The following is a 23168-nucleotide window of genomic DNA, read 5'->3' on the forward strand; positions in this document are numbered from 1 at the left end:
GTTTGTGTGAGTTTGTCTATTGACACCTATATTTCACTTTTAATGTCTTATTTCAGTTCATTTGCTTTCCATAATTGACCCTCTTTTTTTCATTGTTCTGCACTGACAAGGTTCTTCTACCTTATGTCTTAGTAGGAGGAGGCTTAAACAATTGTAATTGGGATTTGTAAAAAGCTCTTGGGAACCTGTAGCTAACAGACATATATACATTGTTGACAATGAACATTAGCATTTATACACTACACTGTGGCTAGGGTCTAAGAGTGTAAAGCTCTAGCCATCCACTAAGTACATCAGTTGTATTGTGCTTGCAGGTCGAAGGTGGAACACTGGCAGTGATTGAATAGCAGGACCAGCTAGTACATGGAATGATCAATAGATTGATTTACCTAGTAATTTCTATCTTTCTCTCCACACCACTCTACTCTGTGTAGCCCAGTTTTCCCATCCCAACTACCAATCATGGGCTCTTGACAACCCAGTATAGTCCTTATGGGACTCTACTGCCACGATTCTGGTTCATCACTTCTAGCTTCAAATAATCTCTGAACTGTTCTCACCATTTCTGTTTATCCCAAGCCAGACTATTTATTCCAATCCATCATGTCATTGCTGTCAGGTTAATTTTCCTACTGTGCAGTAGAGATTCATGTCACAGCCCTACTCAGCAACCATCTGTTTGCCCTATCATCTGCAGATTTAACAACAAATGACATAATAGACAGCATCCTAAAGACCAAGCTGGTAGTGTTTGCTATGTTTTTATATGAGTTCTTTACAGTCTTAATAAAAATAAAGGTTATCATCTTAAATTATAACCTCTTTTCTAGGGGATGACTAATGAAGTCCAAGTACATAACATCCTGTGATTGAATGTTACAAATAGATGGAGTTTATACCATCTGAAAGATGGATGAGTACTATATCCTTTACTTAGCCTCAGCACAACCCAGAGCAACTGGATTTCCACAAGGACTATATAAATTGAAGATCAGTTTCCAAGAAGAGAGTGGGGTGGATATTCTGTAATTTGGACTCAAGAGAAATCCTTCCATTTTGTGTCATAACTATCAACATTGTTTGCGCACTGCTTCAGTGTCTATCCTACTTTGGTTAAGTCACTTGCTTCAACACTGCCCTTTGGCCTAGTTGATAAGCAGTTTTCCACCCCTGGGGCCTAGTCTCTCCAAAGCTCAAACCCACATCTCCGTCCTCTACCCACATGACCCAGACTCACATGTGATCCCAAATGATAAGCTAACCATCTTCATGACCCTCAGACCCTCTGTCCTGTTCCTTTTTTGCATGTTTGTTTTAAGTTGACTAATCCTTGATTCCTGTGGGAAATCTACTTGCCTCTTCCCGTGGACCACAATAAAGGCACAAGCCCATGGGTCTCTCTTGCTCTGCCTGTGTGCTCCCCACCTGCTGGCTGAGTCCTTTGAGTTGATCTCGATTCTTGTCAATCTCTCAAGGCAGTCCACCCCTCCCTCTGGGAGCTGTAAGAAACACTTTTCTCATGGATTATGGCCTTGCTCCTCCATAGCGTAGTACCTGACCTCCATCTAGGTCCAAATTCTAAATCCAGCTCAACTAATTAGAAATATTTCATTTCTAGGTATCTAGAGAGAAAAAAACTAATGTTGAATTCTATACTGTAGGGCATTTGACTTTTAGTTTTGTTTCAAGTCTCCACCTATAGGACTGTGACATCTAACATAGTCAGGGCCTACATTGCTGTTTTAAAAAAGGTCAATGAGAAAAAAATTTTTGGTCAACTCAAGAATCTAAGTCACAAGTCATGAGACCCCAGAGTTCCTTAACACAGAAAAATTGAATAAAACATCTATAAAACAATGTACTGCAAATTACTAAAAGAAGTCTTTATCTATCATCTCTTAGAGACTAAAAGAATATTTAGGGGAAGTGATATTTTCAGTGGCATTCTTTCTTTTGGTTATGCTCAAAGCTATCAGATCTAAAATAAACCTTCATTAAATTCATGGAATACACTGCTAGATGGAGATGTTTATACCATCCATTTGGATGCTAGAAAACATCTACCAAAAGAACTGTTTTGGTCCTTGATAATGAGTTGTTGTTTATGGAAATAATTAGACAGCAGCGCCAATTATTTCTTCAGGTAAATTATGGTTTGTAATGATACATCAATCAAATGAAAAAGATCCTGAATTCTGTGATGAGAAAACATATATTATGTTAATTTAAAAGTATACCACATTGTTTAGTTACTGGTAAGGTGGTGGTGGTGGTGGTAGCTGGCATTGGTAATGGTAGTTAAAGGAAAGGAGTGGAGGTAGAAGAGCTAAAGAAGAAATATGTTGGCCTCAGTTTAAAGCTAGTCTAATATTGCTTGAGATGGAATTGAGATCACAGTCCCTTCTGATTCTTGCAATGGGTTACAATATTCTCTGCAGAAGTATTAACATACTGTCAAACATGACAACTCACACGGCAAGTTCTCACTGTTAAATCAAAGACAGTGAATATGAACAAGTCTACCATGTTCTAAGGTTTTTCCTCAATAAGCTAAAAGAATATAAGAGTGGCTATTAGCTGAGGAGTAGTTTTGAGACCTAGACATGTGGCTCATTAAGGAGACTGAATAGATTTTCCAACAAATTAATCCAAGTGGAGTTTATCGAGCTCCTACTATGTGCTGGGTTGAGCATCAAGGATACAAAGAGTTTGAGAATATTTCTGCCCTCAAGGAGATTTTAGCTGAGTGCTCATGATAGAGATATATTAAATATCTGCAATATGATAGTTTGGAAAACCTATCAAATAACCAATAGTGGGGTAAGGGAGTATGACTAATTGATGCCTTAAAATGTACCAACAAAATTGAAGGAAAGGGCAATTGAGGAACCTGTAACATTTGAGAAAAGAGCAGTAGAGTTTTGTGGTATTTGACTCTTTTGAAAAGCATATATAATATTGCAAATTTATAGTAATAGATTTTGTTATTACAAATAAGTAGACTAAGAGGGATCACAACACGTAATAGTTTCAAACCAGAAAATAATATGATGACCACTCTCAATTTAGTGTACAAAGAAGATAAATAGAATATGCTTGTGATGGTTAACTTGACTGGGTTGTGGTGTACACCTGTTTGGTCAAGAGAGGGTATTTTGTAGATGGATAGTCAGTTGATTGCATCTGTGATGGATTATATCTACAATCAATAAAGGAGAGTGCCTTCACAGTGAAAGCAGTCTCCACAATCAATCATTTGGGGGCCTTAAAGCGAGAACTGAGGATTTCAGAAGTCAGAACAAATTTCTATCTCTATTTCAGCCAGCCAGGTTCTCCTGGGAAGTTCATAGTCAGCTTTATCAAGTTTCCAACTTGCTGCCTGACCCATGGAATTCAGTCTTGCCAATCCCTATGGTGACATGAGCCAATTCCTATAATCAATCTATGTATTAAATATAATATGATATACATAGTACAGAATATAAAAAGTTAATATATATTTGTAAACATATATATGGTTGATCTTTCTAAGACTGCAAAACTACAATAGCTCAGAGATAGAAAATTCTTATTGAAAATTACCCTAATGAGGCTGCTTTATATATATGTATAGCCTGGTATTTAGAGAATTTAGAGTATGAAGTCGATTGGGTCGGAATTAAAGTAATTGAGAATACAGTGGTAAGGAAGACATTGTCTATATTTTAGAACTTCACCTACTCTTTGAGACCAAAGGAAGAAAGTTTTGTTATGTCCAGAACCTAAGTTTTCTGTAGCACATAATCTAACTCAACCTGTCTGGATAGATCATTTAAACAATCCAAACACAGGGAGCCCAGAATAAGAATGAGAGTCTTTAATCCTGTGTAGCTTAATGTAATGCCTGGATACATCCCAGAGTATATTAAGCAAGTTATAAAAAAGTATTGGCAAAGTCCCTTGGGGGATGTGAGAAAAATTATGGGAATATTAAACTTCACCACTGGGGAAACCCGAGATACTGTGCCAAACATTCAGGACACTTAAATCAATAGGCCAAGCCCTTGATCTTGAGGCTTGCTCTTGTGAAGTTCACGTACGTGGTAGAGAAGGTTAGTCTACCCATGGGTATGCCGAAGAGTCACCTCCAGAGAACCCCTGTTGTTGTTCAGATGGGGCCTTTCTCTCTCTAAGCCTGACTCTGAAAGTGAAACTATAACCCTCCCTCCTATGTGGGACATGACATCCAGGGATGAAGGTCTCTGGAGGCATGGGAGGTGACCCTCAGGGATGGGCCTGGCGCTGGCACCATGGGATCCACAATACCATTCTGATCAAAAGGGAGAAAAGAAATGTAATAAATAAGGCATTAGTGGCCGACAGAGTCCAAATAGAGTTGAGAGGCTACACTGGAGGTCACTCTTACACATGCTTCAGTTAGACATTGCTACTTATCATAATTTGTCAAACCCCAACCAAAACCATTCCTGCCAATCCTAAAGAATACCTAGAGCAATATCTAAGATTCTACAAAGGTTCCATGCAATAGGGTAACTCTCCAAAACCTACAACCTCCAGATGGGTCCCTGGACCAGATGAGTCCTGAAATGCAGAGGGGCCAGCCTTTCTAGCACTTCAACTAGTTCCACCCCTCTACTCCATATTACAACAGCCCTTTCCAAAATGAAAAAGTTAGAATTGGCATAGCTCAAATACCCCTGAAGAGTGGGAGAAAGATCAAAGGAGATGGTGGAGTTACACTGAGGAGGTCAGGTTTAACTAGTGAATATGAGTACTGAATCACTAAACTGTATTTATTTTTGCCTCCAGTGCCTTAGAGCAGCTAGAAATAAAAACTAAAATTGTGGAATTGTAGCTCATACCAAATTCTGAATCTATTCTACAACTAATTGTTGTGATGTACTTTGAAGTGTATTGCTTTTATGTACATATGTTATTTAAAGAGAAGACGGCATATAACAGAGAAGACAGGATTTAACAAATGAATATGACTGCTGAATCATTATTCTCATATTTCTGTAAGTCTCCAGTGTTTTGGAGCAGCTAGAAGAAAAAACAAAAAATTGTGGAACTGTAACCCAAATCCAGTATCAAACTTCAAAATCTGTTTTATAACTATGTGTTAAAATGTGCTTGGAAGTTTATTGCTTTTTGTATATATGTTATATTTCACAATAAAAAAACAACTTAAGGAAAAATTACTCCAATGAAACCACTTAACTCATATATTTTACAATTATTTATTTGTTATGGAGATGTATATTTAACAATGGGCAATTTTTATTGCTTTATTAATTTTTCTCAATTTCCCCCATGGGGGAAGAGGCTGGAAACATTGTTCCCTTCTCCATCTCTGCCCAAGGACTAAGCTGGGCGACACTCTCTTGGACCTGCTACTACACAACAAACATGAAAATGTGACCTGGATCTGCAGAGAACTGAACTGAAATATGGCCACCTGTATGACGTTCACGGCTAGCTTCCTTAAAGGATTTCCCGGCAGCAGTGATGCCCACTTGAATGGGGGCTGAAGCCTGTGTCCATTCTTGGAATTCAGCAGACTGTGCACTCCTGGTAACCTAGGGAGATGGACCTCAGAGGTTCTGGGGATGTTGTGGGGCAGGTGACCAACAGGTGGGGCAGAAAAATCTCTCCATTCAGCAGGGTCCCTCAGCTGGATACAATTATGGAGTCTTAGCCATCAGAGAGGAGCTTGATTCAAGGACTGTGGTGTGGCTCCTGCTTGATCTGTCCCCAGCCCAGCAGCCCAGGAGCCCAGGAGCCCAGGGGGGCTTGTCTCCATCCTACGCAGGAGGAAATGGACGTATAAATGGGAAAAGCTATTTGTTGTAATTAATGCCTGTGGCACAAGAAACAGTGTTCAGAGCTTCTGGTGCAGACTGTAACACAAAGGTCAGCAGGGCCATTCTTCCTTGAAGGGTGATGAACCATTTTGTGAGTACAGCCTCCTGGGACTCAGAACAGACATCTGAGGGGCGTTTTGCCCAGGAGCAGCAGGGGAGAGCATGGCCGCCAGCAGAGAGAGTGCATGCCGACTGTGCTGAACATGGGCACAAAAGAAGCTGGGACAGCAGTCCTTCTAGCAAAGAACTGCACTGTGCAGCAGGAAGTAAATGAGCAACAACCCTGGGGCTCTCCGCATGATGGATGTGTATGTGCCTGGCTGTGTGAGTATGCTTGCACATGGACACTGTTTGTGTGCATGTCTGCCTATGTGTGCATGTACATGTCTACATGTGCATCCTTTGCATGTGTGTGTATGCCTGGCTATATACATACCTATGGATGTACACCCACACGTGTGTGCATGCCTGTGAGCATGTGTGTGCTCACACGTGCAGTTTGCATGGTCATGGCACCCTTTTTGTTTGGGGAAGAGAGGGATGGATGGGGGACAGTGGTATTTTCAGTGGATCTGCCTTAAATCCTCCAACCTCTCTCTCTTCTTCCATCTATGAATGCCCCAGGATCTTTGTTCTTCCAGAGACTACAGAAGCCTTCAAAACTCTTACTGCTGGTGACTGCCCTCAACTTACCACCCTCAAATCTTACTGCTCCAAACATTCAGTAGAATCACCTTTGTATACAACAGGTACAGCAAAAGAACCTTGGGAGGGCTGCAGGGTAGACAAACAATGCTCAGGGTAGCTGTGGGCTGGAGTTCTGACAAATTTAATACACCAGGTAGGCCTTCTGTGGTCTAATGATTTTTGAAAAAGTAATCTGCATAGCAATAGCTATTTCCATAGCAACTCAGATAGTGTTATATTACCTTGCTGCCCAAATGGAAGCTTTAACAAAGCCACCTAGAGATGGTGAGGGGACATCCAGGAGGTAAAGGGCCTTTAAATAAGACCCTGATTTTTGGCAGTTCAACAGTAAACCTTAGGGAGCTGTTCCTTGCCATTCACTGATTCTCTGGCTTTTTAAATTAGACTTAGGGCTTGCTTATGGGAGAACTCCCTTTCTAGAATCACATGACGATTTCTTTCTTTTCAATCAAACTTTCATTAAATTCCGGTTACAAATACCTAGTCGTGCTCAATGTGAAGTTTATACATGACAATAAAATTTTACATCTGTGTTTATACACTCCAATAACTAAGTTAATAGCAAGGGCAGTTTTGCAGAAAATTGTTAAATAGATAAACTGCTTGAAAATCCCAAATGATCCATGCTTACCCCATAACCATGTCTGTGAGTTAAATACAAATCTCTATTCCCTGTTAATTTGACAAAGCATTAGGAAGTCTCCTGGAAAAAGGCATGGAAGGTAAAGCATATTTATACCACTCAGCCCTGAAATGTCCTTAGTGAAAAATGTATATGATTGGGGGTGTAGGTAAGTGACTTCACATATCAGGGAAGGTCTTCCCTCCAGGGTCAAAAGCAGAGTAAAAGCACCCACACTCACTAGCTATCTGGGAAAGAAAGAAACCCGGAAGCCGAGGCTTCTGAGTCAAAGAAAAGCACATGTATTTAGTTCTTTTTTAAAACCCTCTCTTTTCTTTCATTGCCCTGATTATGCTCGGAACCAGTATAAATTAAATATCTGATCTGTCAAGACTATAAAACCACTTGAAAAATAAATGAAGAACCAGAACAAAACAAAAATCATTCCAGCAAATATCCAAAGCTTTTATTAATAAAAATTTTTTCTGAATTCTTTGGAATTAATATTTCTCAACCTTTCATTCCTAAGCATATTATTGCCGCTCATCACTTTAGAGGGAAAGAATTTAGAATGAAGAACCAATGGTGGTGGTTAGAGTTTTTAATCTGAAAAACAAAGTCTCCACATAAAATGGGAGGAATAAATTGTGTCCTCACAAAAGACATGTTCAGGTCCCAACCCCTGGTCCTGTGGGTATGAACCCACTTATAAACAGGACCTTTGAAGATGCTATTAGTTAAGGTGCCCAAACTGAAGGAGGGTGAACTTTAATCCAATAGGGCTGAAGTCCTTATAAGCAAAGGTTATTGAGAAGCCATGAGGAGCAGCCAGAAGCTGGAAGTCAAGGGAACCCGGAAGAGAAAAGGAGAGGATGTGACCATGTGCAGGCCATGCAAGAGAAAATCCAAGGGCCAAGGATTGCCAGCAGCCACCCCAGAACACCCTGGTCTTTGGAAAGAAAGCACCGCCTTGCTGATGCCTCAATCTTGGACCTCTAGCCTCAAGACCATGAACCAACACATTTCTGATGCTTAAGCCAGCCATTATATAGTAAGTGTTTTTGCAGTTAGGGAACTAATAAGCTTTTTCACATTTGGTAGTTGTGAAGCCAAATGTGATTAACTGTTAAAATACCTCTGGAAACCAGACTAGAGCATGTGCTCCAAGTTATGGGTTAAATCGTGAACAAAAGACATGTGCAAGTCCTAACTCCTGGGTCCATGAATGTGACTTTCTTTGGCAATAGGGTCTCTGATGTTGTGATTAGATGAGATGAGGCCAAATTGAATTAGGGTTGGCTCTAATCCAATCTGAGTTGTGTCCTTTTGAGAAGAGGGACATTTGGAGACAGACACAGGGGAAAACACATAGTGATGAAGGAGACAGAGGTTGAAATGACACAGCTGCAAGCCAAGGAACACCAAGGACTGGAAGCAAACAACCAGCAGCTGGGAGAGGCAGGATGGGTTCTCCCCTGCAGGTTTCAGCGGGAACATGGCCCTGCTGACACCCTGATTTGTACTTCTGGTTGCTAGAACTGCGAAACAAAACACTTCTATTATGGGCGGGCCATGGTGGCTCAGCAGGCAAGAATGCTTGCCTGCCATGCCAGAGGACCCGGGTTTGATTCCTGGTGCCTGCCCATGTAAAAAAAACAAAAAACAAAAAACAAAACACTTCTGTTATCTATTTATTTATTCCGGGAATTGAACTCGAGTCTTCGGCATGACAGGTGAGAATTCTGCCACTGAGCCACTGTTGCACTGCCTGACTTCTGCTATTTTAAAACACCCCTTTTTGGTACTTTGTTGTGGTATCCCCAGGAAAGTAAGGTACATTTGCTTTTAGTTGAGGAGCTGTACAGACCAGCATCGGAAACTGTATTTGTGAACAGATTAGCTATGTCACATGAAAATAAAAAATAAATTGAGTTTATGAATTAAAATCCATTTTCTTCAAAAAAAAAATCCAACACATCTGAAAGCCAAATGAGGAGTTTGGCAAGAGGTTCTTTTAACTACTATGCATTCTTATTATAATTATTAAGTACTAACGGTTTTTGTTATGGGACTGCTGTAATTAAAGTACTAGACACTCTTTTGCTGAATTTTGTAGGTTTTACAATCTACTTCTCTAAAAAATCCCAAACTTTTAAGTTGGACAGCTGTCATGTGCACAGTAGATTAGTCTCTATTCACTATTTGTGAATTAGTACCATGATCTGCAAAAACAATAAATAAGTCACATATTTTTTTATTGGATAATTTAGCTACCATTAGAAACAAATTATTCTGGCATCTCTCAAACTATGTCAGTGTTTCTCCCACCCCTACCCCTGCCATCTCTATCACGCTATACTTCTCCGCCCGATGTGAGTTCAGATGATGTTTCTCAAATGCGCATGACCAGAAGCACTATTGGAAACTGTTTTAGAAATATGAATTTCCATGCCATTACTCTAGAAATTGGGGGACCAGATATCTGTATTTTTCCTCAAATACCCTAGGAGACTCTTATTATGGGGAATTTGGGAAAAATGCTGGTGTAAATAGCATGTAGAAACAAATTTGGAAATAGAGGAGTAGGGAATCTACCACTCCAGCTGTGCCTCTGAGCAAGTTCCTGAATCAGACCTCATGGAACTATTATAAAGTTTCCAGCACACTGGCTAAGGGTGGTGGGTGTTCAGGAATGGTTGTTCGCCCCTTCTTGGGATATGAGAGATACAGAGACCTTGGTTCTCAGGTAGGCACACTGGGTAGCAAAAAAGAATGTAATGTGATCTGTAGGCTACCAGTGTCCCACGTTGTGACACACTTAATAAATAAGATTGCCTTGTATAGACACAAATCTCAATAATCCTAAAATTATCACAGCGTCGATGACAACTCCTTTTAAAACAGTTTGGTTTCCAGTATCTTGCTCACTTAAACTTAGGGCCACCATTTTTGTAATTAAAAAGAGCTACACGTTAGCATGCACTCTAGCTGGAAGGAGTCTGGAGTTCTGAGGATTCTTTGGGCCAGAGCCATGATATCACCCTAGAACAACTTGGATATCATTTATGTGCAAGAGGGAAAAAAAACCCACTTCTATTTAGTTTAAGGCAGTTTTGGGGGATTTCTGTTACTTCAAGCTGAACTTCATTCTAAGAAATAACCCCCAATTACTTTCTCGTCTCCTTAGAGTTCTTCATTTTTCTTCATAGCAGATATACTCCATGCCATTACAGATTTGTTTCATTTTTTATCTGTCTCATGCACCACAACCCAAGTTCCATGAAGGAAGGTCTCTGCATCTTCAACCTGAAACGTTTTATAATGGTTTGGGCCATGGATTATGGCGTGAAACTTCAGTTTTGACATGTGTGCTGGTTTGAAAGGATTATGTACCCTAGAAAAGCCATGTTTTAATCCTTATCCAATCTTCTGGGAGCATCCACTCTTTCAAACCCTATTCAGGTACCTGACCATGGGGGAAAAAAAAAAGGAATAAACCTTATTCAGTACTATATGTTGGAAAATTGATTAGGTTATCTCCACAGAGATGTGACTCGCTCAATTGTGGGTATTATTAACCTTTCATTAGAGGGACATGTGACCACCTATTCTAGGTGGGTCTCGATAAGTTTGATGGAATCCTTTAAAATAGGAAGCATTTTGGATTGGCTGTGAGAAAGCATGAGAACCACAGAGTGCACCAACCAGCAACCTTTGGAGATGAAGAAGGGGAACACCCTCAGGAGAGCATCATAAAAAAGAAGCCAGGAGAGAAAACTAGCAGATGCTAGTTCATCACATGCCTTCATAGCACATAGAGAAACCCTGAACGTCACTGGCCTTCCTGAACCAAGGTATCTTTCCCTGGATGCCTTAGATTGGACATTTCTATAGACTTGCTTTAATTTGAACATGTTCACGGCCTTAGAACACGTGACCTTGCAACTTAATAAATTATCCCTTTTAAAAGCCATTCTGTTTCTGGTATATTGCATTCCAGTAGCTAGCAAACTAGAACAACATGGTTCACTTCTTTATATATGTATCAACTAAAATACCAAGACCCCTCCTGTCTAGGTTCCTCCTTTCTCCCTCCATCCTTCCATCTGGCTCCTTGGAGTACATATACTGCCATCTTGGTCCTAAAGAAGAGGGCTGTGTCTTAGGAAAGGACAATCTCTGGTTGGAAGGTGCCTGATATTCAGTGCTGGATCCCAGTCTTACTGGTACCTAGTAGGCACTCAACAAACATTTTTTAATGAATGGATTAATCAGACATACAGGCTACAGCGTTGCTTCAAACTCCAGGACTGAAGCTAGTTGGCCAGGAGGTTAATGGTGTGGATTTCCTAATGAGATTAGTCTCAGCCACATTGAGGAAGAGATTAGGAAATGGCAAGTGCTAAGGGCTGTAAGTTTTTGCCCTTCACATTTGGATCTAACTGGGCTATCTGCTACAGAGAGATAACCCTACTGTATGATGGCCAGAAGATTTAATCTATCAGGAATACACCAGCTATACCTTCTGAAATCATAATGGGGAGGCTAAGGAGGCTTATTATTGTTCCTACTTTATTGGACTCCAACCCATTACAATGTTAAATTGCTCATTATTTCCAGTTCACCATTCATAGGTCTAGGCTGCCATTCCCGAGATTCCTCTACAGAGGACTCTGCTGGATCTTCAACCAGGAGACTCAATACACTGGAAGAAACATCAATGAAAGTCTATTTTAGAACCTTGATGGAAAGTACCCAGTGCTGTGTATTTATGAACGGCAGGCAAGATAATGTATGTACCGCAGTTAAAATGATGAAGAAATAAGAACAGGAAACATCTCTATAAAGAATGTGTGATATGCTAAGTTGGTTAGAAGGTTACTCCGTCTTAGGTTTCAGTCATGGAAGACAGCACAAGAGCATATCTCCTCTGCCCCTCGAGGCTGATATATTAGCACAGAATGATGTTTTACCACCCCTGATATTTCCTTCCTGAGAATGGAGCACAACTAATAATTAAAACAACCTCAGGTCTCTACCATACCTTCACTCTCTTTTCTTCAGGGAATGGAGTGACTTCTCCCAGTGGCCAGTGAGCAAGCCTTGGCTTTGCTCACCTCTGACTTTTCTCTTCTTAGGAATCAATGGCCACAAACAGCTCTGGTTCCTCTGTTCTGGTCTCAATGGATGTGCCATGGAAAGCTGGCAGAGGAGGAGGGAGACCACAGAAACCCAACTGCTGTCTGTGCAAAGGTGGCTATTTCAGCCTCATTTTGGGGTTTATGTTAGCTCACTGGCTTTGCCACAGGCCTAAAGTATGACCTCCTTCTTAGCCTCTAGCAGCAATGAGTTACTAAGGTGGACTCCCTCTTTCATTTGGTAAGAACTTGGTTCCAGAAAAGAGGACACAGTTCAATAGGAGAGTCCTATAAGTTATGACTTGAGAGCCAGCCAGTTGATTTTGTAAATAAAGTTTTTTGGAACATATCCATGTCCTTTCATCCAAGTATTGTTTATGGCTGTTTTTATCCTGTATCGGTGGAGGTGATGGTGACTCTGTGGCCCACAAAGCTGAGAATATCTACAATCTGGCTTTATTTATATATTTTGATTTTTTTTCAGTCTGGATTTTTGCAAGGGAAAATTTGCAACTCTTTCTCTAGAATCTAGAAGAACATGATCGAAAAACAAATAATTGATGTTGATAGTAAAGGAAAAATAATATGAACGTAGACAACTGCAACTAACCACTGCTCGCCCTACACACTGAAAAGCCAAGTGGGCCACTTAACAAGCAGGTTCAATGGTTTAAGTCTGAAGTGCGTTTTCCTCAAGTTGCAGGGAACTAAGAGACGCAAGTGGACTGCAGAAGCATGCCCCATCACAATAGCAGAAAGAGGGACTAAAAAAGACATCTCCAGACCCTCAAGCACGCAGGAGCAGAAAGTGAGATTTGGGGAGCACCGACCAGAGGTTCTGGTCTTCTCTGAGCCCTTCAATATACACCTTTTTCAGCATTATCAAAGATACCGGTCAAATGAAAAGCCAAGTCCAGATGTGTTAAGGAGAAACTTCATTCAAAAAGATTATTGTAAGAGGAGGAAAAAGGGAATATTGTAGGAGGTAGGGAGGAGGAGCTATTGCAGTAGTAGAAGGAGACCCTTGCAAATGGAGAACACATTCACCATAAGGTCTGCAAGGATTTCAAGAATTTTGCAAAAAGGGATTTTCTTTTACAGAGAGAAGCAAACAAAGCTAAGAAGAAGCAAGTGTGGGGAAGTGAGATAAAAGTGTGTTAGGATGGGATAGTACATGAAGGAGTGTTTCATGCTAAGGCAGCCTGTTCTTAGGAGAGGCCCTTGCAGTGGGCTGGATGCTGGCTCAGGCAGAGGGTGGGCTAAAGTTCAGGTGCCTGGGGGAAGGAGAGACATTCAACCCAAGTTTGGGTTCTGATTGCTCAGTGGGGACTAGCAATTCAGCTAATCATTTATGAGGTGAGGACAGGAATTTGGAGGGCCTGTGTCTGGCCTTGTTATGGATAAACACTGGGGGACATCTGTGAGTCTTATCTTAGTCTTATGAGGAAGGGAAGGTTCTTTGCATTAAGCTGCTTTCAGGAATACAAAGGATGTGTTAACCTTTCCCTGTTTTCCAGGATCACAAGGCTCAGGTAAGGCAATGATTAGGAGCTTCTTCAGTTCAGAATCTGTGGACAGTGATTCTGCAGACTTTGTGGGGGCAGAAGGTCCAATGAACTATAAGGAAAAAGCAGAGATACAGATGTTGTGGTACAAGACTGAAAAGTATCTTAGCAAGTGTTGTTTGGGTCAAGTTCTTAATCATCATCCACACTCCTGTGGATTTATTATTGTAAAAAGGACCCTTTGAAGATGCATTATTGTAAAAAGGACCTTTGATGAAGTATTATTAGTTAAGGTGTGGCCCAACTGAATCCATATTCCTGGAGTCCTGTATATGTAGTAGAAATTAATACACAGTGCATCAGAGAAGGCCATAGGGATAAACCTGAAGTCAGAGGAAATTGTAAGAACAGAAATCTGGGGACAGACATTGCCATGGGACTGGAGGCAAAGATGCAATCCAAACAACCTCTAGGATTGTGGCAGGCCAGCACCAGAACGCTGCAAATTTCAGAGGGAACACATAGTCTTACTGATACATTGATTTTGCACTTTTAGCTTCTGAAACCATGTGCCAATAAATTCCTGTTGTTTAAGCCAAGCCACTGTGAGGTATTTGTCATAACAGCTCTGGCTATGACAACAAATCATCAAATAGTGCATGCAGTCTCTGTGTGACTGGAGAGCTAAGAAACAAAGTCCCCCAAAGGAAATTAAACAAGGAGGTTTTCCAACATACAAGATGGGCAAGAAGTCACCTTATACGGGACCTTTGTGGTGGGTTTACATTGTGTCACCCTAGCTAAGCAAGGAATATGCTCTCCAGAATTTCCTTCCCTCTTTCAATCCAGGTTAAGGTTGCCCACAAGAGAATGCTGCATGAGATGTGGAAGGTGCAGGTGAAGTAGTGGGCAGATGCCCTGAAGGATGGAGGTGTGGGGCACTGGTGCTCCTGGAGTTTCTGCCCATTTTCCCTTTTCTGCTCTTTACTTCCTTGGTGAGGGGCAGCAGCTGGACCCATGCTCCACCAGCTCCCACTGCAGTTCCTCTTTCAGCTTCCATGTCCTGGAGCAGATCATGTGCGTAACTCTGTGGCACAGGTCACCAGCCTCTGTACATCATCCATGTTCCAATGGGTAGCCAAAGAAGGGTAGAATTAGGGTCCGAGTTTACCCTCTTGGCTGTCTGCATGTCTTTGCTCTCCTACTTTACATCTGATTTTTCTCTCTGATTGCCTGCCTTGCTAACTTACATCAAATTGGGATCCATGACCAGACACAAACTAAAGCTTTCCAGAGATTCTTTACCACCTCTCATCATTGTATAGGGTCTGAACCTTATACTAAAACCTCCTTTCCAGATCACTAACAGTACTTCTGTTTTTTTGTAATTATTGTAGGTTAAAAAGATATCCCCCAAAAGATTTAAAATCTGTCCCCCAAAGGGTAATCCCTCCATCTATGACTGTGACTTTATTTGGAAATAGGGTCGTGGCACATGTAATCAAATTAAGACAAGCTCTTACTGGATGGGGGTGGGTTCTAATCCAATGCCTATTGTTCTTTTAAGAAGAGGGAAATCTGGTTCCCTCTGCACATGGGAATAAGGCCATATAAAGTGAGAAGAAGAAACTGGAGAGAGGCACAAGCCAAAGAACACCAGAGATTGCCAGCACCCTAAAGAAGCTGCAAGAGGTAAGGAAGGGTCTTTCCCTACTGGCTTCAGAGGGAGCACGGCTGGGAGGACATCTTGGTTTCAGACTTGGAGACTCCAGAATGGTAAGACAATAAATTTTTGTTGTTTTAAGCCACCCAATTTTTGGTGGTTTATTATGGCCACCCCAGGAAAGACTGATCCAACCAGTGACTGACGTCTCTACTGCCAGAATCAAACTTTTGCAAGATAGCAGGAAACCTACAATTCTACTTTCTGAAAGAGGAGATAATGAGCACAGATAGATTCCTCCACTGGTAAAGGCATAATACCAAAATTAACCTTTTTCTGAGATGTTTTTCCTCTTGTTTCAGTATATATATAACGATTGTGATTCTGGAAGCCTGGTATGGCATCCCAGCAAGGCTAAGCCCAAGATCTTCACTAACTCAACTGCCGTCTGATACTGTGTCAGGAAGAATTATGGACCCTAAAGATGTCCATGCCCCAATCTTCTGAGCCTGGGACTATGTCATTTAACATAGCAAAAAAACTGCAGATGTGATCAAGAACCTTGGGATAAACAATCTCCTGGATGATTCAGGTGGGCTTAAACTAATTACACGTGTCTGTAAGAGTAGAGACCCTTTTCTGGCTGTAGCCAGAGGGAAATATGACTATGGAAGAATGGTCAAAGTTGCAATGTGGCTAGCTTTAAAGATGGAGGAAGGGGGACATAGACCAAGTAATGTGCACAGCACATTGAGGCACTGGAAAAGGCAAGGAAATGGATTATCTCCTAGGCATTTCGTAAAGGAATGCAGCTCTACCCAACAGCTTGATTTTGGAAGTTACAGCTGTCAGAGCTGTAACTTCCAGAACTGTAAGATAATAAATTGCTTTATGCTACTAAACTGTGTGCTAATTTGTTACAGCAGCCAAAGAAATCTCATACAGATTTCACTGAGTGACTGCCAAGGCCTTGGTGAGTTCTGGTTTCTGGGTATATGCTTGTGCCTGGGATTACTTCTGTAATTTGATGGGTATGGGGCCAGTGTGGTGGACACGTTTCAATTATGAGATGGGTGAGAGTTGGCATGAATTAATGTCTCTTTGAAAGCCCTAGTACAATCTCACCAATTTTCACCATGACAGAGTTGAAGGAACTAGCATCTGACAGATACAGTGAGAACCTATTGGGCTAAGATGTAGAGTAAAGAATTGGAGAGGACGCTTTCCACACTCTAGTTAACTTAAAAACTGTAGACTCTGAACTTTGGCAAGAGATTGATTTTTAGACTTTAATTCCTTTGTACTTTAATGTCTTTAGACTTCAATACAAATGTGGATTTAAACTTAACTTCTCAATTTCTCCTTGGGAGTTTTATATTTGAATGGAGTTTATATTAATATTCGAAGGATCTCTACATTGCTGGCATTGTAATATTGGAGGGTCTGTATCCATTTTTATCTTTATGATATTGTTTAATATCACTGAAGAACCTCTGATATGTTATGTTGGACAATATGACTGGACATTATTTGGGAGGAGAAATAAAATTTGCATTTAATTTTAAGGCTTGAGAACACAGTGACCCTGGATTTGATTTAAATAATGTGCTATTCTGACCAATTTTAGTGTCTCTTAATGTAAACTCCTGCCCACCACAAGTCCCAGGTGATCCTCAGAAAGCTCCACGAAGATGAGAAAAAGATGATCCTGATGAACTGCTTATCTCCTGCTTTTGGGAGGCGAGCCACACCCCTGAATGATTATAGAAAATAAAAGGCTGAGGGGTGTTGGGGAATGCTTCCTCTTCGCTCCAATATATAACTTCCATACAGGAGGTTCAATTCAGATTACACTCCAAACCTCTCTTGAATTAAGAAACTCACTTGATCAACAGATTGAAGGAATGCCTCCAACCTGGCTTTCATCAGCATTAGAGGTAATATTTAGTAATATTTACATTTTGATATTTATCAAACTGTTCAGAACGCCTGCAGGGAAGAAGATGTTACTTATTAGGGAATGGAATAAAGAAGATAATGGAATGATTAATTCAGCAGATGAAGGATTTCTCCATATATCTGCAAGGTGAAAAACAGAGGGGAGTGAGGTGGCTGGTGATGCTGATGGAGAAGCCAGTACCTCCCAGGATATTCACAGAGGGGAGCTCATCCCGATGAGGAGGCCAACTGTCCTGGTGGAACCCAGGGAAGTTCCATAGTCAGAGAAGGCAGTTGTCTTAGTTTTCCAAACTGCTATGACCACACGAATTTATTGGTTCACAGTTTCAGACACTAGGAACCCCAAATCAAGGTATTGGCAAGGCCATGCTTTTTCCCCAAAGTCAGTGGTGTTCTGGTGATGGCCTGCCACAATCACTGGAGTTCCTTGGCTTGCATCCCTGCCTCCCATCACATGCCATCTCTCTCCCCTTGCATGTGTTCTTCCAGTTTCAGCTGACTTTCTGTTTCTGTCTCCTCGTGGCTTTCTCGGATTTCTGGCTTCCTGTTTCTTCTCTTTATAAGGCCTCCAGTAATAGGGATTATGACCTGCGCTGATTCAGGTGGGCAACACTTTAACTAATAAGAGCATCTTCAAAAGGTCCTATTTACAAATAAATTCACACACACAGCAACAAGGATTAAGATTAAGAACATGTCTTTCATTGGGATATCTAATTCAATCTACCACAACAGATAGATAGATATTGAAATGAAGAGTAGAGCTAAAACAAAAGGGTGATTGATTAAAAGGAAACAAGTCACCCATCTCCTCATTTTTCACCCCCACTAAAGTAAAAAGAATACCCAGCAACTGGGAAATTATTCATTACTCCCTCCATCCCAGACCAACAAACAAAATAAACACACAAACAACTTAGAAGATTCTTCTCCAAAGAAACTGATTGCCATAGAGGAAAGCAAAAGCGCTCTAACTTGGATATTTGAGCCTTATGTGTATGGACTGAATATTAAATTTTCACAATTTCCTTTCCCAAACTTTATTCCTTAGAAAATTATAGAAGAGTAAACCAAGAAAGAGGAAGATAAGGGATCTGTGAGAGAAGTTCCAACCCAGGAGAGTTAAGTAGCAGCAACAGAGAACAAATGTGCAAATCTGCCCAAAGCATGGAGGAATCCAGATGGGAGATCCATGAGGAAAAAACGGAATTCTGATCACAATCATGGAAAAAGCTGAATCTGTGGTCATCACCATTGATAGAGTGTGAAATGGGGGATCCACTCAGATATGATGCTAGAAATTCTCCTTTGAAGAGGTTCTTCACAGTAGACTCAAGTAATACGAAGATAAACTACGTGGGTCTGCTCTTCCACCAAAATGCAAAGGCTGCTCTCTGGTGTTCAACTCTAAAAATCAAGCTATTGAAAAGCCCTGGAAGACTGAATCTTGGTTACAGAGTAGAATGCAGAAATTTTTAACTCGGATGATATAAAAGCAAAAGTATGAGATAATAGAAGTTGACAAGGAGAAGGCAAGAGAATTAGGAGCACTGATGATATCCTTATTGTACACAATGGGTGGTCTAGAGATAATTTCTGTGTGGTGGAAAAACTAGAGACCTAATCTTGCAGTTACAGATTGAATCTGCAAGAAATCAAGGACAGTGACCCCACCATTTTGGAGTCAAGGGGGCATGCTGGTGAAAATGGGAAGAATCCTCCTCTATCATATTAAAAAGTCAGCAAAGTCTAAGAAAATTGATATAGGTTGGGTGAAATAAGCTTATCACTGAAATACATGGAATAACCAAGGGACACCTAAAAAACAAAGCAAAATAAAGCAAAAGTTAAGGTTGAATGCCACAGAGGGAACTGGGAACAGGATGGATGCTTTTATTATAATCATTTTATACTATTTTGTTTTCTAAACATATACATCTACTACTTTGATTAAAAACAAAATTAAAAGATGGCAATACATTTCATTGCCATCTTAAGATGGCATTTCATTGCCTTAAGAATTCCAATTCCTCACAAGTAGCTTCTTTTAAGAAGATGCATTAAGCAATTGGGTCAATAAGATCCTATTTATTTTAAATACAGCAGTAGTGTTAAATCCTCATGGTTTTACATGTATTTGCATTGCTTTATTTCCTAGAACAATTCATGTGTTTGCTAACATCTGGGAAAAGGTGAAGGACTGCAAGATTTGGGCTGTTCGGGGCCAAGGCATTAAATCAACTTACCTAATGCTAAGAGGTAAAATAGTTAAAACGAGCCATGTTACTTTAATTAAAAGGAAAGACGATTTGTGTATATGAAGCATAAGATGAAAGAATACCCTCTACTCTTGGAGAAGTAGAACTCTTAATGACATTTGCTTTCAACAGAAATAGAACTTATTTATTAAGTTTTGTAGTTTAATAAAACAATTTTATTATGATTTGTAGGAAATTTGGAAATCTTTAGATGGGCATTTCAAAATTCAGGCTGATTATCACCATATTTAGTGAGAGAAAAATTATATTAGCCAAGTCCAAAAGACATGCAGCATTTATAATCAAAGTTTATTTGCTTGGGCGCATTTCAAGTAATAACTAACATTTAATAGCTTCAACTGCATTTAAATAAAATTTTGATCATCATTTCACAGCAATTATTGCACAGGAAAAATTATTTATTGTAAGCCCTCATAGGCACTGCTTAAAAAAAACTCTGCTATGAACAGAGACTGAAGTGTATGGGCAGCTGTTTTTCTAAGCATGCATACTTATACGTTCAAGGCAAATGCAAGTAAATAGCTCATTTTAAATATTTTACTGTTGCTTAGACAGTTTGCCAAGTAGTAATAAATAAATAATTTAAAGACTTTACAAGATCATTTCTTTCATTTGGTCTTCTATTATTCATAATTTGGCTCTCTTGACATCAAAGGTTATTCTGGATATATAGCCTTGGTCTAATTTTAACTATGGTTTAAACCATGTTTCATGTGAAACAAATCACTAAAACTGTTTTCTTGAATATTTGCTCACAAAACATTCTAGTTTGGAAATATCTAGGGAGGAATTAAAAAGGGGATGGCATCCTCTCCCCACTGTTTTTTTCAACACTCAGCCGTTTTCATGCATTATCCAGTAGCCAGGAAAGAGAACACAACCAAAAAAATCCCATGCACTAATGGGATTCCCGGAATGGACGGAGCAGTCATGCCTTGTTGAATTAAGTTCCCTGTGTCAGGGTCCCTGGAAAATTGTAAAGGAAATAAAAGGCACAGTTGTCACACTTCAATCGCTGTTTTATTTAATTCATGCATGAATATCTCACCTAAATCCAGAAAGGTTGAGGCAACTCTTTAAGGCAACAGAAATGGAGTGGCCCTTTTTATCTGTCTTATACTTTTCAATCAACTACTCCACTCTCCAGAGCCATCCACTCCCTCACTCTGACATAGTTAGTTTCTAATTTGTGGACACATTTGTCAGGGATAGTACTCCAAATATTGGGCAACCAGTTGGGCATGAGTGCTGACCATTCAGACCAGGTGCAATGGACATAGGTGTGAGAACAGGGTGGGTCAGCTGAACATGACCTGTACAGGAAGATGCCCATGCCATAGCATGGTACCTGGCACTCTCTAGAGATACAGAAGGATTTGTGGAATGCAGAGCCAAGAGAATGAGTGAAGTGTGTGAATGCATACAAGGAGATTTACTGTAGTACAGAGTTCATAAGCCTTGGGTAGAGTCAAGACTCTCCAAGGAGGAGCGAAAGATGATGAAAGAGGAAAGAAATGGGGAATTAAACTGGTTAAACTGGCTTAGCTGTGTGAGAAAACCAGATTTCCAAAGCTCCACAGGAGGCAAGAGATTCCAAGCTTTTATAATTTACTAGGCTAGATGAGCAAAGGATGGTGCTGAAGATGAAAATGGCTCTTTAAGACTCTTTGAGGTGGATTCGTTTTGTCTCACTTTATTTCTGCTTCAGGAAAAAGAGTCAGCTTTGGCTAGATTTGCATCACTGATTTTGTGTTTAAACAGAAGCCTCCAGAGTCCTGTAGGCTTCCAGGAGTCCACAGATTTCTGCCTGCGCTGAAATGGAGAAAGTTTTGTTACTGCTGACTAGGCTGCTGTAGCAAAACCTACTCCCTGGAATGTTCTCATAGATGCTGCTTTCTATTTCCTTCTCTAGAGTGGTAGCTTGGCCAAGGTGTGTGTTTTCAAACAGTGTCCATGATGGAAATTCCAGAACCCATGTGCCTGTCTTAATGTTCTGACAATAAGATTTTCTTTGGAAAGGATGGAATTCATGCCAGAAATTCAGCCATACTCAATAAGACCCTGGAAATGCAGAGAACATCTGTTGAAGTAGCCAATGTCTCAAACTTTGAGTCTTCTTTCTTGGTCACAAATGACTGCGGTCCTGATGTCTTGGATAGCTTTTGCAGCAGAAGGCAGCATTTCTAGAAGGGGAGATAGAGTCTTGGCCACAAGCTCATGCTCACAAGGAACACTGGGCTATGGCTATGCTTCATCCTTCTCAAAAAGAGTAGAATCAGTGGTGTAAGTACTCTTCCTCCCTGTATATCAAGTACTATCTAATTCTTACAGCTAAAGTTTTGCCAGGAAAAGAAACTTGATATTTAGAAGAGGAAAACTGCCTTTTATGTATCCACAGTGGCTCACACAAAAAGTTTGATGCTGCCCAAGTGCATATACCAGCTGACAGGTAGAACCTGCCAAATCAGTGCTAAAAGACATGGCCATCGGCCCCTCTATTTCCTATGTCAATATGAGAACAGGCTCAGGCTTCACCGTGGACAACACCAGGTGATGGAGAAAATGTTACTGCTTCTCAGTTTTAAGCCATTAACCATCACAACCTTTGGCATGTAGCCAAGTTTCCCTAGTCATAAGATGCAACACTATATAGGGAACTTCTAAACAAGTGTTTGGTACTGGAGCAAATCCAAATTTTGCTGAAATTCAAGTCTTTTCACATCATGTAAAAGATGCCTCAAGTGCACAACAGAAGGTGTTTCTACAATTCTACTGGCTTCATGCCTTCCTTGGCAAGTCACTAAAGCACAAGAAGCACCTCGTTCTTGACGTCTGTTTTCCAGCATCTTCAGTGAATCCTTTTGCACAGGTGTTCCCAACTTAAACGGGACCCATGGAAATGAGGACAGATGTCCTTAATCATAACGTCAGGGTATATTTTCAGTTCTTTAACTCACCCCAAAACTATCCTAGACATCATAATATGGAGATAATAAAGATTTTCCCTTACCTGACCCATGTTACTCCATGATCCTCTAGTGTGAAACATTACATAAATAGCATCATAACCTTTAACAACTATTTTTTCCCACAAAGACAATTCAACACTTTACAGAAAGAAAAGAAAAAGGAAACATTTAGGTCCTAATTTAGCTGAGAGTGAGAAAACACTAATAGTGACAATAATCATAGGGGTGCAAATTTTAAAAGACAGGGTGAGGCTGAGAATCTTGACCAAGGACTGAAGAAATATTCATGACTCTGGCTTAAGCAAAATTTTTTCTTAAATAAACATATTCACATATACTTCATTTGCATAGCTACAAGAAAACTTTAGAGTTGGAACTGAAGGCTAGTGGAATCACAGATAATTAAGAGATTCTATTTTTTGAGTCAACGTTATAATACATTTGCCAAATACTTGCTTAAA

At 40.3% G+C, this 23168-nt stretch overlaps 1 protein-coding gene across 1 annotated transcript in view; it reads right to left on the reverse strand.

Moving 5' to 3' along the window:
* CTNND2 (catenin delta 2) overlaps window positions 1-23168 on the reverse strand; it is a 990776-nt gene that overhangs the window by 214733 nt on the left and 752875 nt on the right. The gene's annotated exons all lie outside the window — the stretch shown is intronic.

The sequence above is a fragment of the Tamandua tetradactyla genome, chromosome 9 (genome assembly GCF_023851605.1).
Source record: "Tamandua tetradactyla isolate mTamTet1 chromosome 9, mTamTet1.pri, whole genome shotgun sequence".
In the NCBI taxonomy this organism is placed as follows: Eukaryota; Metazoa; Chordata; class Mammalia; order Pilosa; family Myrmecophagidae; genus Tamandua; species Tamandua tetradactyla.